This window comes from Leptosomus discolor, chromosome 6 (assembly GCF_034619465.1).
Source record: "Leptosomus discolor isolate bLepDis1 chromosome 6, bLepDis1.hap2, whole genome shotgun sequence".
Classification (NCBI taxonomy): domain Eukaryota; kingdom Metazoa; phylum Chordata; class Aves; order Leptosomiformes; family Leptosomidae; genus Leptosomus; species Leptosomus discolor.
Genome location: NC_141396.1, coordinates 53,958,762 through 53,977,452, shown reverse-complemented (window position 1 = coordinate 53,977,452; position 18,691 = coordinate 53,958,762).

Here is an 18,691-nt window from a genome sequence, read left to right as displayed (position 1 = left end):
ACTTTAAAGATGATGTATCTTGCAATGAAGACAGAGAAACCCATGGTTGTAGTGTGATCAATAAGAGTCCCAAATATGCACAGAAGAAGTCCATGTGGTAATTACTGTAAGACAAAAGCTAGTATAAGTGGAAATTTTAGTGGATATTGACTAGAAGTTAATCTAATTTCAAGAGGATGCCAGACTCTTGAAACAAGTGAAAGAGAAATGTGTACATACCAGGTTCAAGGCAGGAAGTTTGCTCAGCATCTCTTAAAGTGATCACCCAAATGGCTCAGAGGCACAGACTATCAAAGAGACAACCACAGAAGACAGAAAAAATTTATGAGAATCTGGAAAAGCAGTGCATTTTAAAAAGTGTACTCATTTGGTTCTGTCTGTGCATGATTTGGTTATACTGCTGAATCTTGACTTCATGGCTATGTATAAACCAAAATGAATGAGTGCAACGTGGCTACTTGGACCTCCCTTACTCTCGCAATAAATCTTTGCAATGATTTGGAAAGAACATTGTAGGACTGTATTCAACTTCCTTCCCAATCTGTCCAGCTGATCCCAGAGTCCTAGCAATTACAACAGTGCTAGCTTGCAGTTCTCAGATTAAGAAGGACCTTTTCTTATGGTATAAACTCTTTTTGCAAGGACTATTTTGTGAGTATTTGTGCAGTTCCAAAATGTTCTGAGAGTACAAATGAAAAATATCAACTATTTGCCTCCTTTCTCATTGGGACACCCATCACATGGCTTCTCTTTGTCCTTTAATATCGTTTACTGAATCACAATGAGTAACTGTGATATTATTTGATGTGCTTGCTAAGACTGCAAGACCAGACAGATGACATTGACTCGAATAATCTACTGGAAAGGGTGCTTGAAGAGCAGGTTGTTAACAGGTATGTAAGAAAGGTAGTGACACGGGGTTTTTTAAGGCAGGACTCTAACAGACGATAGTATCTTCATACAAATATCTTAAGAAATTAATTATCTGAGTGAAAAGAAAATGTAACTTCCAGTTGACAAAAGATCTTCCGTCACTGAATTATCAGCTCGAAACAACCTACTCTTTCAGCAAATCCTGAATAACATTTATTGGTTTGTCAGTGTACAAATGGTGTGACCCTTGGTTGTACTGCATGGTGTGCTGAAGTACAGCTCTGCAGCATTTTTCACAGAAATGCTTTGGGATCAATCGAGTGTGACTATGTCACTAGCTGTGTATGAAGTACTATACCCTGGTGTGGTGGCCTGGGACACACACTGAGCCTGGCAGCATGGCCATTTAGTCCACCACAGCAGAAGGGTTGGGGAGCCCTTCCCCCCGCTGCAAGTTGGGAACAGCTCTGGGAGCATTTTGGTGTCACCCATTCTCAAAGCTTGTCAGTGAAGGAGGTCCTCAGCATTCCCAGTTAATTATTTCTGACAATATGTATATGAGACGTAGCGTGTCTCATGCAGCTGGAACATGCGAGACTCACTGAGCATGAGTTTCACAGATGACATATACAGAGGCAGTAAGTCAGCTGTACTGAACACAACTGTGTCCTGCCTGCACTCTAAGATGTGAATGTGTCCAATGTGCATGTCGTCACGTGCCCCTCAGTTTATTGTCCTGGCGAGCAGACTTTCCATTTTTCCTCAATGACTTTTCTGAGGAAAAAAAAAAAAAAAAAAAAAAAAAAAGAGAGAAAGTGTCCAGGGAAAGCAGCAAAATAAGCAATACACATGATATTACATGTGTGCTTTTTGGAATAAGGAAGGCACCAGAGGATCTGAAGATCTCCCAGTCTGGTCACATTTTAAAAAATATTATGATGTGACTTTTGAAACCAAACAGGTTTGGAATCTGACTGCACCAAGTTTATAGCAACAGATATTTTTTGAAAGGTCCAGGTAGACTAAAGACATATACTTGGTAAACTGCAAGGGCTGGGGTGGGGGAGAAGTGTATTATCCAATATAGCTATAATCATAAAGCACAAGATGTACTGTTACTTTATGACCTTTTTCTTCTCTAGTGAAGAAAGCCCTAATAAGTCACTTCTGGCTGTGCCAGTCATGAATTAGTGCTGTCTGCACAAAGGAAGATAAATATTGTAACACATCATAGAACATCTCTCCCTTTAAATACTGTAACTGGATAAAGATATAAAAATCCAGGGAGATACAAGAAGAGCCTGAAGTGGAAAAACTAAGCCAAAGGGTAAGAACTGAATTATTACACTTTGTATCACTTTGAAAGCAAATATTTGATATGAAATTTCTCCTATCCTAATGATGGATGGGGAAAAGAGTAGAAGCACATCTATAGTTGTCCATGTCCAACGGTGAGTTCTCCCATCAAATCTACAAAGGAGATCTTGTGGTACTCTTCAAGATTGCAGCTACCAGTCTATTCTCACCCAAGCTTTTTCTACTGTCTTGGCTGGAGAATTTGCCATCCTCTCACTGCTCAGCCCCAACACCCAGGCAGAAACCGTCTCCAGCAGAGCAGGCAGAGGAGTTGCCTGTATAAGTAACCCCCTAACCCGTTTTACTAGCCCACATATTTTGAATTGAGCCAGGTTTGGAAAGAGCTATTTAAGCTGTTTAAGTAAATATGGCTTTTGTTTGATGAAAGGGATTAGGAAGAGCAGCAGGGACAAAAGGCAGGTTTCAGAGTTAATAAATCACAGTAGGAATAGTGACAAGCATCTGAGGGGACAGTGCCCTTCTTAACCAGCAAAGCTACAGCTGTGGAGAACATCTGGGCAAATACTTCCTCTCACTTTGCTCAGCAGAAGCAGTGCTAATGCTAGCGTATATCACAAAACTGGAACAGAAACAGCAGGAACCCTCAAAAAAACCCTAGATAGTAGAAATAACATGAGTTTTTTTCTGATTTCTGTGAAAACTCCATCTAATTGCTCTCCTGAAACAATAGTTAGGAAAGAATTCATTGACAGAACCTTGGATAAATATCTGTGTATCAAAAAAGCCCCCAAATCTTCAGTAATATGAACCTGCTTACAAATTGACAACTTCTGGTATTGTGTCATAGAAAAGATTGTCACAGAGAGAAAAACTGGTACGATTAAGAAATTCAGATTAAAAGCTAGTAGGAATGAGTGTTTTCTAAATATGTTTAATTTATACAGTACAACAGTATTATTCAGATGAATGTTTAATAGAAGTCAGTCATTTGACCTGAAAAAAGAAAGCTTGTATTTAGTTTCATAGATAGAGGAAAATTTCAGGGAAGTCTTGTAGGGTGTATGCTCATACATATTCTTAACTGAATTTTTGGTCTGTTAGTATTACTTATCACAGATTAATAGTCTATATTTTAAAGGACTTTTGGGAGTTTTTAAAATTTTAGAGGCATATTAAAACTGATTTCCTGAACTCAAACTAAAGTGAAACTCAAGGTACTTTCTGCAGTTTACTTTGATCAGGGTGTTGGACCAGCTGACTTCCAGAGATCCTTTTCTGTATTGTTTTATGATTTTACAGCATAAAATATTGACTGCATAAGGTAACCAGTTTTTCTTTTTTTTTGCAAGGATTGAGTGAGGAAAACAAGACAACCCTAAAATTAGTTGCCCAAGAGATTCTGTGTGAAGACATTGATTTGTCCTTCTCCCTGTGGAGCAGCAAAAGCTCATCTCTTGTACACTGACAAAGTCTCCTGCTCTCCCCTTTGCAGAGGCAAAAGCTCCTGGCCACCCAGTGGGCAGGCAGCCCTGGAGCAAACATCCTGCTCTGCAAATCCCTGTCCCCTCTCTAGCTGGGGCCTGGAGGAACTGCGAAATGGAAAGATATTCCCTGACTATGTGTCCTGGTTTGGGCTAAACCAGAATTAATTCTGTTTCAGTGCTTTAAATTTTCAGTTAAGTCTCCCCTAACTAACTGCACTTTCTGAAACAGCAGCATGTTTTTCCAGACAGTGACTGCTTCTAGCAGTGATAAGGCCTGAGGTTTATAGTTGGTACCAAGGAATGGTGTGCGGAGAGGCCCTTGCCTATGCTTGTTCTTGTAGCGACCAAGGTCACTGCTAAACCTTGGACTCCGTGTTGGGGTGCCGGGAGTGAAAAGGGTTGCAAGCACGAAAAAGGTCGCACCTGCAGGGAGGAGTGAACCGGACAGGTGACCCAAACCTGACCAACAGAGTACTCCATCCCATATACGTCATATTCAGTAAAAAGCTGAGAGATCACGAGGGTCAAGCTCTCTTCTTCGATGGCCGACACCCAAGGAGGACTCTGTCCGTTCTTCTGTTGTCAATCCTGATCCGTTCATCCCTGAACCCAGTGCCTGAGTCCAGCTCCTGCATCCCATCCCTGTCTGCTGCCGAGTCCAGCCTGGGACTGTCCCAGTGCCAGCCCTGCAGTGTGGTGGTGATGTATTGTCATCAGGGTGGGGGGAGTTGGGTTCGGTATTGGTTTTGTCTCTATTTGTACATATTGTATATATTTCATTATTTCCTTATTCTTATAATTATCTTTTCTTTGTTTGTTATTGTTTCATTAAAGCTGTTTTAGTTTTCTTTTCCAAACCATAAAGTCTCTCTCCCTTGTTCTCTCTTCTTTTCCCTTTTGGGAGGAGAGAGGGGTTAATAGAGAACATCTGTCATTTGTTAGTGGCCGGCCTAGCCTCAACCCATGACACCACAAATGCAGATGTATGTTTGTGACGTATTGCTCAAGGTACGCCCTGCGAAATTTTCAGAGCGATTGTATTTGTTGGCTAACCTACTCAAAACATCTAAGCCTTGAAAAAGACAAAAATGTGCAAGAACTGTTTTTGTTTCATGTTTTCCTTGCTAATCCTTTTTTCCTTTTTTTCATTAATTGTTTTGGTTTTATAAATAACCATTCACTTTTGACTCGGTTTGTTCTATGACTATTATTAATTACATATCCAAAATACTCATTTTTTTTAAAGCATTATCTCCATCAATCTGTTTTATTCATTCCCATACTAAAACAACAGGAAAACTACTTACTCTATATAACCTGGAGAGAATAGTAACCGATTATGCTCCCAACTGTCATTTATCCTGACCAGCTTGAAACCTGAGCAAACACATGTAGATAGGGGATGATCAATTTCCTTGCATATCCATGAATAACATTACTGCAAGTTGATAATCCATGATTTCTTTGATAAGTCTACAGCAAAAACAAGGACAGTGATGCATCATAAGAGTTTTCAAATTTCAGATAACATATTTCTGTTTCATAAAGTATCAAGGAAAATTTGGAGATACGAGTATAAATTTTCTGACCTTTAAACCAAACAATAAAGAAGAGATTTTCAAAGAAATGTACCTTACAAAGAAACATATCATTGTCATAACAAAAGATGTATCAATGTTATTTCCATTACGGAAATTCCCAGAGGCTGATTTAATTCTGTTTTGTCCTGGAATCACCACAGGTATGTTCTTAATTTGAATGGCTAGTTTATTTGGATTATAATGGAAACTGGCACCATGTGGCTAAATCTATTCAAGCAAATGATTTCATCATTATGGTTTAGAAAAAGATCTTCCTGATCTATTAAGAATACTTCATTGTTTGTAAGGACAATTTCAATGACCCAACTCATGGATTATGTCACCCCTTTAGAAAGTGATAAATTAGAATAAAAGGAACTTGGTGAGACAGTGGTCTCCCACAATTTATGAATCACTGCCTACATTTCTCTTTAGATCTACTGCTTCATGTTAAAGCTTAGTTTAGCCAAAGATAACTTCAATATTTGTAGCTTTACTAATTATTAATATCTTATATCTATACTTTTTTTTCTTACCTAGTTACTTTTTGATGTTTTTAAAGTGTACACAACTGCACTACCTTAGCCAATTCCAAATTTTTCTTTTACATTCCTAGTCACCTTCATTGAGAAGTTTTTGTGAACCAGTGAAGCTGTAGACATACCAGGAGTATTTGGTTGTTTAAAAAGACAAGACCATGTTCACCAACTCATTATGGTCCTTTGCATTTCTCCAGTGTGGCAAAAAAAATCATAAGTTCTCTTTATACAGATTTTTAAGGAAAATATCTCTCTAGTGAATCTGGTCCATAGTATCTACAGAAATTTTGGGACTTCTGTAATCCCACTTAAAATTGTTACTTCTCTGGCACCTAAAAACAGTGAAATTCCAGACAGTGATTTAGTTTGTCTATTTTTCAGGCCTGAAATGCCTAACCCTGTAGGGCTTCTAATTTCACTAGGTGCCAGAAGAATTCTCTGAGTACTTAATTTTATTCAACTATACATACTCTAGGGAAATTTGTATTTATTCCTCAACTAGAGCCCTTTGATGTTCTGGATGATGTTGAGAAACACTTGATTTCTCAAAAATAACTCAGAAATGCAAAAAGTTAGATGTCATTACAACTATGGTTGTAATGGTAATTACAATAGTAATAATGGTGCTACTCAGCTTTTGTATAATAATCCCACGGTCAGAACACTCACCCAGGAAATGATACATTTTGTTATTCAGCTTTAATGGGATTGGCCCCATATTCTTTGGAAAATGTCCTAACCACAAGCCATGAGAGATCCTGATTAAAACTGCTCCTTGTCTTTATACCTGAAGCTAAGCCTATTGTGCAAACAGATGTGCAAGAGTTCTTTCTCCATCAGAAAGGGAAAAAAAGGAGAGATAATTTCAACTTAGGTGATGGGACACTCAGCTGAAACTATGGTCTTCGTTGGAATATTTATGAATTTTACACTATATTGTCTCCAAGAAAAGACAAAAATCCTAGAGGTAGAGACCGAAGCTGTACAAGCCTTTGTAACTGAGAGCCATAGGCGAGGATCAGGCGCCCCCTCGCCTGTAGTCATTTTGGGCACATTGTTCTTGTACATCTACCAGAAGAATGGCCCAGCTTTGATCAGATGGCTGGAGACATTCTCCCTAAGGACACCCAATAGCTTAGTCGTGGGGGCCCTTTTGAAGGTTATGTAGATTTAATTCCCCTCAGTGCCTAGCGTCTGTATGCTCCCAGGTCATGGGTGAGTGTGCAAAACCACTCAGCCATTGTGGAAACGCAAGTACCAGAAAGAAAAGTGTTAATAGCGATAATTAGCATATCTTATAGTTTCTCTTTAGAGAAAGATTGCTACTATTTGTGTCAATGGTGTGGGGAGGAATTTAAAGCAAAAAACCTAAATTGCCTCCTTCAGATCTTCAGAAGCACTTCTGTCTCCCTTGATTGAGGACAGCATATAGGCTATTCTGTTACATTGCTATTGCCCTAGGAGTTGGATATGTAAAAGTTTTGTGGGGCTTTGCCTAAGTCAGGCACCAAACTTTGGTGGACAGCAATATACCCTTTGCAAAAATGTAGAAGAAATATTTAATTTGCCAACTGTATTGTAGACTAATCTCACAGGCCTAAACATTGAGCCAAAATTATATCATGTGATGATTTTTTTAAGGTCCAGCATAGAGCATCTGACACCAAAGAATGATATTTATTTAGTTCAAAGATTTGAATCATAATGAATATTAAGTGGAATATGACCACAACACTGAAGTAATAATTTAATGACAGTCATTACACAAGTAAAGCAATATTTTGCACACAAATATGATACCACTGCTTTCAAAAATATCTGATCAAAACAATATGTAGAAAAATTCTTAATGGGCATTCAGGATAGTTTAGTTTCTGGATTTCACTAGAGCTAAGAGTCCATGAATGTGACTGAATGTTGTTCATGCATGTCCGTATGAATACATGTACATATATTTCCCCTTTAGCTCCTGTGGAAAAACAAGTAGGATGTTCAAATCACTCTATACGTAGTGAGATCAGAGTCCAGCTGTGAACTGCAGCCTGCTGTGGTTCTGATGTGGTTAGCGGATCCAGCAGATGAAGTCTGTTCGTCCAGAGCAAGACTTGATGAAAACTAAAGTGTTTACAACAACGATTGTCCAGTCGGCCTAAACATCTTTATGACTACATAGGATGTTGAAGGTTAAAACCATTTAAGTATTGTATTTAGGTAAAAACATGCTATCGATGCCGTGTTTTTTCATAACATCAGTAGGATTTCTATTAGATGATAAATTTATTCTTTTCGCTTCAAATTGCCACTTGAGGTGACCCAGGGGCTAAAGAAACCAAGGTTAGTTTGGCAGTTTGCTTTCAGACAAGCAAAAATACTGATGTCTGAAACATTTGCCAAGGATAGAGTTTAATTTTAGACAGTGAGCATCACAAGATTTAAGTTATTCTTGCAATTTTGATACACTTTGTAGCTAAAAAAATCCCAGAAAGAGTGGAAAAGGAAGGAAAGCAGAAAGGAAAGCGAAAGAAAGTGAAAGACCAAATACTCGGGTTAAAGCCTGTTATAAGATTTTCGGTCAACTTGAACTTTGTGTTTTATTATTGAACATAGACGGAAGACTAGTCTGAACCCATACTAGAATCTAAAAGCAGATAATTTCATGAAGAAAAAAAAAAAAAAAGGATTTTATTCTTACTGATCATTTACAGAGTTCTAAAGAGCTTTTCTTGCTTTCATGTGCCAGTGATGGGATAACTCTCCAGAAATCAGTTGTTTGGAGCCAAGTGTATACAGTACAGGGCCAGAAATGTCGCTTGACTGTGTGGTTACTCACAGTTCACAGAATTATCTGCTTTGTTTCCAGATCATAACCAATCCCATTCTGGATTTCCCATAGTTGTTTTCCCCAATGTAAATTGGTATAACTTTTTAAAAAATTATTGTGTATTCTCCTTATCATCATATTTCTGCCTTGTTTTCTTTGTGCAAAGCAAATGAAACAAGATCTTGTCTATGAAGAGTTAATTCCAAACTAGGTCACAGCATAAGCTTCACAGATGCATTAAATCCACCAGAAACTTAAAATTTTAGTGAATGACCATGTTCCTGTGTGGTGGAACAATTGTATAACAGATTCTGGAGCTACCACTTACAAGACAGACTGGATAAATGGGAAGAAATCACACCGTATTATTTCATGTTGGCTTATACTAGAGTGTTGAACATAGCTGGATCTGTAGTCTGTTGGTAGATGAAAATATCGGACCACTGCGGAAAAAAGTGTTCCTTTAAATAGATCCTTAGTTCAGATCTGTGTGATTAGCCGTGAGCATATCGTGCCTGCTGATTTCAGCAAACCTTTTGTGTGTTGCCTGGGAATCAGGTGTTAGAATAAGGAAGGTAGGGTCACAACAGTGTCTCCTTAGTTTACCCAACCTTCTCTCCTGTCCTCTCCTCATTGACTGATGCCCTGAGAGGTCTACCTTTTTCTTCAGTCTTCTTTGACTCTTTAGAGAATGAAATTTGACCTTCTAAAACAGTATTCTTCTCTACACAGTAAATTGCATATGCAGATTCTCACATAGTGACAGATGAAAACACTAGTAACTTCGACTACGGAATAAGGAATACCTAAAGACCTGGTTGTGAGTTTACTCCCTTTTCTTGGAAACAGTTTCACATTAACTGCTTAAACTGAGGTAATATTTAAACTGAGTGATATCAAAAATTGCATTAAAAAAAACCACCAGGTGCCTCTCTGTTTACTAACATTCAGAGTAAATTTATATTATTTGTTTGTACTTGCTTCTGGATAAATGCACAGAAATTTTTTGTTGTTTCAGATCGCTAGCAATAAAATCCTGCAGTTGATCAGCTTTGTCATTACCCTGCAGCTACAGGGAGAGGTTGGCTGCTGGCCATATTTTAATATAGTAATAATAATACTTAGCACTGTTCATCTCAAAAGCAATTACACACATTAACTAATTAAGCCTCAGAACATTTACATGAGAGGTGAATAGCATTCATCCCACTTTAAAGAGGGGTAAGTGGAGGAACAGAAAATAACATCACACTTTCAGCAAGAGTCACTAACTATGAATGTCCGGCTTGTGAAATATTCACTTGATTTTCTGAAATGTTAAGCCTTTCAGGTCAGCAGGAGAGCACCTGAAGAGCAGCAGAAAGGAATTCCAGCCACTCCAGCTAGTAAAAGTCAGCTTCATCAGGAGCCCAACTGAAATGTCTCTATGCAAACACATGTAGCATGGGGAATAAACAAGAAGAGTTAGAGACATGCGCCCGCATGCAGGGCTATGATCTTATTGGCATCACAGAGATGTGGTGGGATGGCTCCTGTGACTGGAGTGTCAGTGGAATGGAAGGATATAGGCTCTTTAGGAAGGACAGGCCGGGGAGAAGAGGAGGGGGTGTCTCCCTTTATGTCAGTGACCAGCTAGAGTGCATGGAGCTCTGCCTGTGGAAGGATGGGGAGATGACTGAGAGCTTATGGGGTTATGGAGCAGGGATAGGTGACATTATAGTGGGGATCTGCTACATACCGCCTAGCCAGGAAGACCAAGTGTATGAGGCCCTATATAGACAGACAGCAACAGCCTCACATTCAGAAGACCTGGTCCTCATGGGGGACTTCAACCACCATGATACCTCTTGGAGGGAAAACACAGCAGGGCATAAGCAACCCAGGAGGTTCCTAGAGTGTGTTCCTTCTCCAAGTGCCAGAGGAGCCAACAAGAAGTGCCATGCTGGACCTTATTCCCACCAACAAGGAGGGGCTGATGGGCAATGTTACAGCTCAAAGGCAGCCTTGGCTGCAGTGACCATGAAACGGTGGAGTTCAAGGTCCTTAAGGCAGTCAGGAGGGTGCTTACAAGCTCACTACCCTGGACTTCAGGAGAGCAGACTTTGGCCTCTTCAGGGAACTGCTTGGTAGAATACCATGGGATAAAACCATGAAGGGAAGAGAGGCCCAGGAAATCTGGTTAATATTCAAGGATCACCTCCTCTGAGCTCAGGAGCGATGCATCACAACAAAGAGGAAGTCAGGCAAAAACACCAGGAGGCCTGCATGGATTAACAAGGAGCTCCTGGACAAAATCAAACACAAAAAGGAAGTCTACAGAGGGTGGAAGCAAGGACAGATAACCTGGGAGGAATATAGAGAAATTGCCCGAGCAGCCAGGGATCAGGTTAGGAAAGCTAAAGCGCTGATAGAATTAACTATAGTCCAGTCAGTCTCTGTGCCCAGCAAGATCATGGAGCACATCCTCCTGGAAACTATGCTAAGGCACATGTAAAATAAGGACGTGATTGGTGACAGCCAATATGGCTTTACTAAGGACAAATTGTGCCTGACAAATCTGGTGGCCTTCTATGACAGGGTTACAGCATTGGTGGATAAGGGAAGTGCAACTGTTGTCATCTACCTGGACTTGTGCAAAGCGTTTGACACTGTCCCGCATGACATCCTTGTCTCTAAACTGGAGAGACACGGATTTGATGCGTGGACCACTTAGGGGACAAGGATTTGGCTGGATGGTTGCACTCAAAGAGTATTGGTCAATGGCTCGATGTCCGAGTGGAGTGGTGTTCATCAGGGGTCAGTATTGGGACCGGTGCTACTGAACATCTTTGTCAGCGACATGGACAGTGGGATTGAGTGCACCCTCAGCAAGTTTGCCAATGACACCAAGCTGTGTGGTGCGGTCGACATGCTGAAGGGAAGGGAGGCCATCCAGAGGGACCTTCACAAGCTGGAGAAGTGGGCCCGTGTGAACCTCATGCAGTTCAACAAGGCCAAGTGCAAGGTCCTGCACCTGGGTCAGGGCAATCCCAAGCACAGACACAGACTGGGCAATGGATGGATTGAGAGCAGCCCTGAGGAGAAAGACTTCGGGGTGCTGGTGGATGAAAAACTGAATATGACCCAGCAACGTGCACTCGCAGCCCAGAAAGCCGATTGCATCCTGGGCTGCATCAAGAGAAGTGTGGCCAGCAGGTTGAGGAAGGTGATTCTCCCCCTCTGCTCTGCCCTCATGAGACCCCACCTGCAGTGCTGTGTTCAGCTCTGGGGCTCCCAGCATAAGAAAGACATGGACCTGTTGGACTGGGTCCAGAGGAGGGCCATGAAGATGATAAGGGGGTTGGAGCACCTCCCCTATGAGGACAGGCTGAGAGAGTTGGCGTTGTTAAGCCTGGAGAAGAGAAGGCTCTGGGGAGACCTTGTAGCAGCCTTCCAGTACTTAAAGGGGACCTACAGGAAAGCTGGAAAGTGAATTTTTACAAGGCCATGTAGTGATGGGAGAAGCGTTAACAGCTTTAAACTTAGAGAGGGTATTTTAGATTAAATATTAGGAAGAAATTCTGTACTGTGAGGGTGATGAGACACTGTAACAGGTTGCCCAGAAAGGTTGTGGATGTCCCTTCCCTGGAAGTGTTCAAGGCCAGGTTGGATGGGGCTTTGAGCAACCTGGTCTAGTGGAAGGTGTCCCTGACCATGACAAGTGGGTTGGAACTAGCTGGTCTTTAAGGTCCCATCCAACCCAAACCATTCTGTGACTCTATGATCTTCAGCTCCAGCTGAAGTCAAAAGAGGCAGATGATGGTCTTCATCTCTGTACATGAGGATAAAGGTGCATTTCAGCTGCCATTTGCAAATGGAAGCTTTCAGTGAGTGCTTTGGAGAGAACTAGTTTTCATACAGATTCTCTCCGATCTGTTGCAATTTTCTGATTACCAGTCTTCTAGGTACCCATAAGATTGCTTCTTTCCCTGTATTTTTGCACTTCTGAACCCTGGGTCATTTGAGAAGTAGGTGCCCAAGCTTAGGACAAAGTCTGTTATGAACCATCAATGAATAATGAAGGGTATAGGTTGACAGCTATAAAATTCTTGTTTAGAAAAAAGAGTAAAAAACACATCTAGTTGCATAAAGATGAGCTAATCTAATGTGTGCATTTATTTATTTGGGCAAGAATTTCCTTCCTCCCTTCTTTTTTTCTGCAATGGGACAAAGATGGATTCCTGAGGTAGAGCCTGAGACCTTCAGCTTACGGTAATACACAATAAATGAAAATGGAACAAAGTCAATATTCTATATCTTAAGAATTTCCGATACAGAGTAAAGACAGGAAAGAGAATATATTATAGCAAACAGAAAGTGAAGAAAGGTACTAATTTTAAATTTTTTTTTCGCATTCCTTCAAACAAGTCTTGCACTCCAAAACAAAGTAACAAAAAAAAAATATATCCAAGCACTGGATGAAGAAGAGAATTGCTAATTCATTGAGACTGACACAGAGGCGTTCATTCTTGTCTGTGGAGTTCAGACACCAAGGAGACTGGTACTTAGGCAGACTCTTAGAAGTTGGCCCTGCTCTGCACTTTGGTCCTCCTGTCACACTTCCCTGCCTGACATAAATTGATTTTGAGACTGTAATACTTGCTATTTGCTCTTTGCAGGGTGTTTACATTCTCCTTCTCTGCTCTGCATTCAGCAAAAACAACCTTCTTCTGTCATGGGGGATGCTTCAGCATTTTTGATAGATGGACAATTATGATGCCAGTGTGCTGCGTACACACCACAGATAAATCTCCCATAAACAGAGTTCCACATGGAGAATTGCCAGCCTCCACAGGCAATAAATAAAAATGGGAAGATAAGAGCTCACCTGGTGCTGCTCCACCATTGCCAATGTGTTGTGCCAAGAACCGGCTGCCAGCACATCCCACCACATAGGAAGCAGCTTTTATTTTTGGTTTAGATTTTTTGTTTTGTTTTGTTTAAATGAATCTTGCAGAAGTCTTAATATGTGCTTGGTTACACATTCTCTGCCCTTTTGTTACCTGACAGATAGATAACATAAATGTTTTGACCCTTTAACTTTTGTCAAGGTAAACACAATAATGTCCTGAGGTTCAGGGTGGGAAACTAAGAGGATGGTGTCAGTCTCCTCTTTTAAATAATTAAAAAAGAGAAGATTATTTAATTAACCAAGATTTAAGTCTTCTTCGTTCGCTTTTAAAGGAAGCATTACTCATTGTAATGGGGTGTGCTGGCAGAAATCCTTTGGAGTGCTATAGAGACAACATAAATACACCTTGAGAACACTTGTTCTATTGAAGCTCACTGGCAGTTTGCAGACTTTAAAGAATATCTTTTGAATTCTCAGCAAAAGCAGCCATTTGTTGCAACCCCTGCCTTGGTTTAAAGAATTGCTGACACCTCCTGGAAAACATTAAGAGTCATCTTATTAAAATATCCCGACAAATATAGTTTTTTGTCATGCTGGGCCTGCATCTTGTATCACTCTTCAATTAAATTATTAAAGGCTGACAAAACACAAACAATTCTAAAGTGCTGAAAATAGCCAGCTGGAGGTTTGTCTGTTTACTTGGATGTTAGTTTTAGAAAAGATTTGTATCCTGTCTCCAGGGTGTATTGTGTGATTTGTACAAAATCCCGGGTTGCAGGTGTCCTTCAGGGAATCCACAAAAGGAGACAGTACTATTACAGACTGTTGGTGGGGCAAGCAGGATTTTATTGATTCGCCAAGGCCAAACAAGAAGCTCATGCCATGACCCCAAAGGTCCTTCTCAGTTTCTGGAATTTACTGTGCCTCTGGAGAGATGGAAAGAAAAACGGCAGGAATCTGTCCTGTGTTTGTCAGTGCTATAGACATTCTTAAAGGTACACACTGCTTATTCAAAAATGTACATCAGTGGGTTTATTTCCAGTCCCTTTAGTTCATGCCTGTGGCGGTGGTATCCTCTCTAGCAGCCTGGCTGCTTTTCTGATTGCCAGTCATGGACAAAACAGATTTTTGGATAAAAGAAGAACCAGTGCCACAAACAGGGTGATAACACTAATACAAAGAAGGATTAAAAGACTAGATTTTATTGACCACCATTATAGTAGAAAGCACTAGTTCCTCCCAGTCATAGTTGTAAATAATCCAGGTTCCAGGTGAAAAAACATCTAAAATTTTAGGCCTTATTTCTTCTATGCTTCCACTTCTTTTGCTGGTGGATCCTTGCACTTGCAGCCATCCCCACTGCGTGCAGCTGGCACCCACCTTAGTGTATTGGTCTAACCACACAGAATATACAGGAGGACTGAAACCTAATGCTGGACACTGAAGGTTGCAACCCTGCAGTGGTGCAGTGCCAAGCAGGAGTGAGGAGTAAACTCCTTAAAAAGATGTGCACCTGTCATTGAAGAGAAAATCTCTTTCTCTCTCATACTCTCATGACAATCAGAGGGACTACAGTGAAATGTGGGACTGCAATGGCCTACCCGGGTTATTCAGCACAGTACCCTCTAATTATGGGCATAACTGAATACATCCTTAGTGTCCAGCATCAGCAAAATCTCCACTCTACATCATTACATATGATTGGCCACAAAGGACTTCTTAACAATCTATAAAAAATTTAAGCTATTATGTAAAAAGATCAAAGCCCACAAAAAAAACCCACCGCCCTAGTATGTGCAATGGAAAGAGAGGAGGAAAGCTCACAAGTCCAGTTGATAGCCCAACTCCCTCCAGCAGACAAGCACTGATTCGATGAAAATTCTCAGAGGAATAAGGCCTGTGGCACCCCACTGAAATAGTGGTTACCAATACAATTTTGGGAGAAATTTCTTTCTGGTGGTAGGTGAATGAGGCACAGCATGCAGACCATCACAAGAGTGCTTGAAATTCTTGAGATTGTCAGCATTGCCCATTCAACATGTCACCTCACACACCGCTTAGTTCTCCAGGACTCACTGGTGGAAACCCCTGAAGCACGCATTAATGAAATAGTGCAACATATTCAATCAACAAATGACAACCAAGACTTCTGTCAAGCCCCATAGGGAGCACCAGAAAACTGACTACTCAAAGGCTCTGTCACAGGTTTTAATTTCTGTCTCTCTGTAGATTAAAATAATCTAGTTCCTTAATCCAACTAGCCTGCTCAGAAGCAGAAGACTTCAAACTGTGAGACTCATACGGACTCCACAGCAGGGATACGAAGATGAGGAGGGAATGGATTTCCACCTCATCTGAAGCAAAAGATGTTGTGAGTAGAGGAGAGGTGGAAAAGTAGGGACAGAAGCAGGACAAACAGGGAAATAGTAGGGGCATGGTAGGGATGTTATCAATGGCAAAGGGCAGTGTGATAATAACAAGGTCATAGAAGTAGGTCAGAGTATGGATCTACCTCCTGGACACCGCTGCTGCACTGCCAGTGCAGGGCATTTTTGAGGCAGTTTCACTGAGATCCCACAGCATCACCTACACAGCTCCTGTCCTCGCCCCTCTCTGTAAGGTGAGTTTTCGAGCTGTATGCCTCAGTGCCAGCCAGCACAAGGTCCCACAGTCTGAATTGTGCCATGAGTTTTGTTGTTGCTGTTGGTTTTTTTAAGAAGTGCCTCTGCTATCAGAGCATCATGTACAAGTTTGACCTATATAACAGACCAAGTAGGTCACTGAGTGCACATTGGACCATGACAAATTGATTTTGAACCATCACTTATCTGGCTCTGTTGCTGTCAAGGAGGATACATCAGTGTGATTAATAAATTATTTACCAAATAGATAAAAGCATGCTTCCCTTACCAGAGATTCTGGAGGGTTTATTGTTTTAAGCTGCTGTGCTAATTGGGCTGTACATTCACTTGCAGTTCCAAGAGAGATGAACATTAGAGGAACAATGCTCTTTACTGCACACGGTGGTGACACAGCAGAGACATCCCATGAACGCCTACAACAAATGATGCTCAGTTTAGTGTTTTCCTGGCCCAGGTCCCAGCACCCCCTCCTTGCACCGTTCTCCATCCAGAGCTGCCTCCAGCACAGTGGGGAAAACTGGCCTCATGGAGGCACTGAAACATTTTACCTCAAGCTTCACTAAGATGTGAGGGACAGCTTTAAGACTCCACTCTGTAGCCTTCCCCTCTTTATCTCGGCAATGATCCTAGATTTCTTCCACTGGGATCTAAACCATCACAGTTGAAAAAGTACCCTAACAGGCAGGAGAAAGAAAGGGATGTCAGAGCTTTTTCCCCAACTAAGAAACCTTTCCTCCATCCTTCTCGGAACTCAAAGAAAAACAAACAAACAAAAAACCCCAACACCAAAAAAAACCTAAATAAAATACATTCTGCAGACAGTCAGGAGGAAAAAAAAATACAGGAATCCCTTCCACTCTCAGTGTATACATCATCTGTCTGTAGGGTGCCAGTTAAGTAACACTGACTCCTGTGGGGTTATTTGTACCCTTGAGTAAAATAACAGATCTCCAAAGAGGCTTAAAGCAAATGAATCTTTTAGAAACTTCATGATTTATTGAGGAGGAGAAAGGAGAAAAGGCAGAAAAGAGGGAGGGGGAAAATAGAAAAAAAACCCAGGGAAACTACTTTTCTAATTGTAGCAGAGAGATAGAAGTAGAATGTCTGCCCTTGCCAGAAACTATTTGCAGCATCCAAGCATTCGGCATTTTTTCTTCTGCAGTGCCTTGAAAATCCCTACAAAGGAATCCTGACTGTGTCAGATTCTCACAGGAGAGAAAGTCTGCCTGGATTTGGGGTTATTGAAGAAAAGTGCTTGAGAACCACAGTCCTAGATAAAGTTGTGTAATGTCCTGGAACTTGAATCTATTTATTAGCCTCTTTCCTGTGGGGTATCCACTATCCTGATCACTAGAGAAAAAGACTATATTATAATGATTCTTAATTAGATGCAGATGCAACAGATTGATTTATTATTTCCATGTGCTGCTGTCAGTGTTCTGCACAGTGTTTTCAGTTTCATTGAGATAGTATGCTAAATTCCGGCATGAGCTGTCTCTGTCATCTAAGGCAGCCCCTCCGCCACCAGCAACATTTTTGCCCAAGCATCTCTACTTTTTATTTTTTTCATAAGCCATATCTGGGGCATTCCTCTTTGCTGCTGTTGTTTTTATACTGGAGGACAATTGTTCACCTTCAGAACCGAGTTTGTTCTCAGTGAAAAAACTTTTAAGTAAGGAAAACTGCAGTGTAATCTAAAATGCATTTTAATCACTGCAACTAATTATGAAGAGTGGCAAATCAGTAAGGGTCAGAGCTCTTGCACCTTATTCCAAATGACAAACAATAATGCAGCTGATTGTAATGGGATTACTCCTGTGAGTAGCTGCCCATTACTTTCATAGTGTCTTTGAAAAACTACCTGAAAGATCATTAATAAAAGAATAATTAACAAGGAAACTGTAGCCATTATTTCCAGTATTTCTGCAAGCAATGGAAAATCTTCATGTGTGGTGGAGGCAATGAATCAGGGTGCTGAAAATCTGGGTAGCTCTGTATTGCTGCTTGATACCTACAGGCATAATCTCATTTTGGGGGCAGGTGGGGTAGGAGGAAAAAGAGATCTGTTTGTGGATACATGCACTAAACTGATTGTTAAATCAGAGGAGGAAACAAACATTAAAACAAGAGATGATCAGTTATAGGTGTTAAGTGCTTTGATCCTCAAGAACTTTGAAAGGGACCAGATTTTCTCAACCCTTATTGCTTTTGTGAAACAACATCTGAGATTTTTCCATTGAACTAAATGAAATGTTTCTGAGAAGGTTATATTAATTAAGCTGTCATTGAACCTAAGGTAGGTGACTGTCAAAACCTGACCTGATTCATCAGTTCATCTGGGATGCTCCTCAGAAGATAGGAGGGTAACTCCGAGGTGAACTACTTAAGTGCCCTGGGCAGGCAATTCAGGGCTTCCCAGATTGCTGGGCTCCATGCAGCCCTACCAGCGCAGAACTGGATGTCTCATGGCTGTGGTTTATCAGCTTCTGGGCAATGCTGTGAGAATGCAATTGCTCTGTGCATGCCTGAGGTCCTTCCACCCGT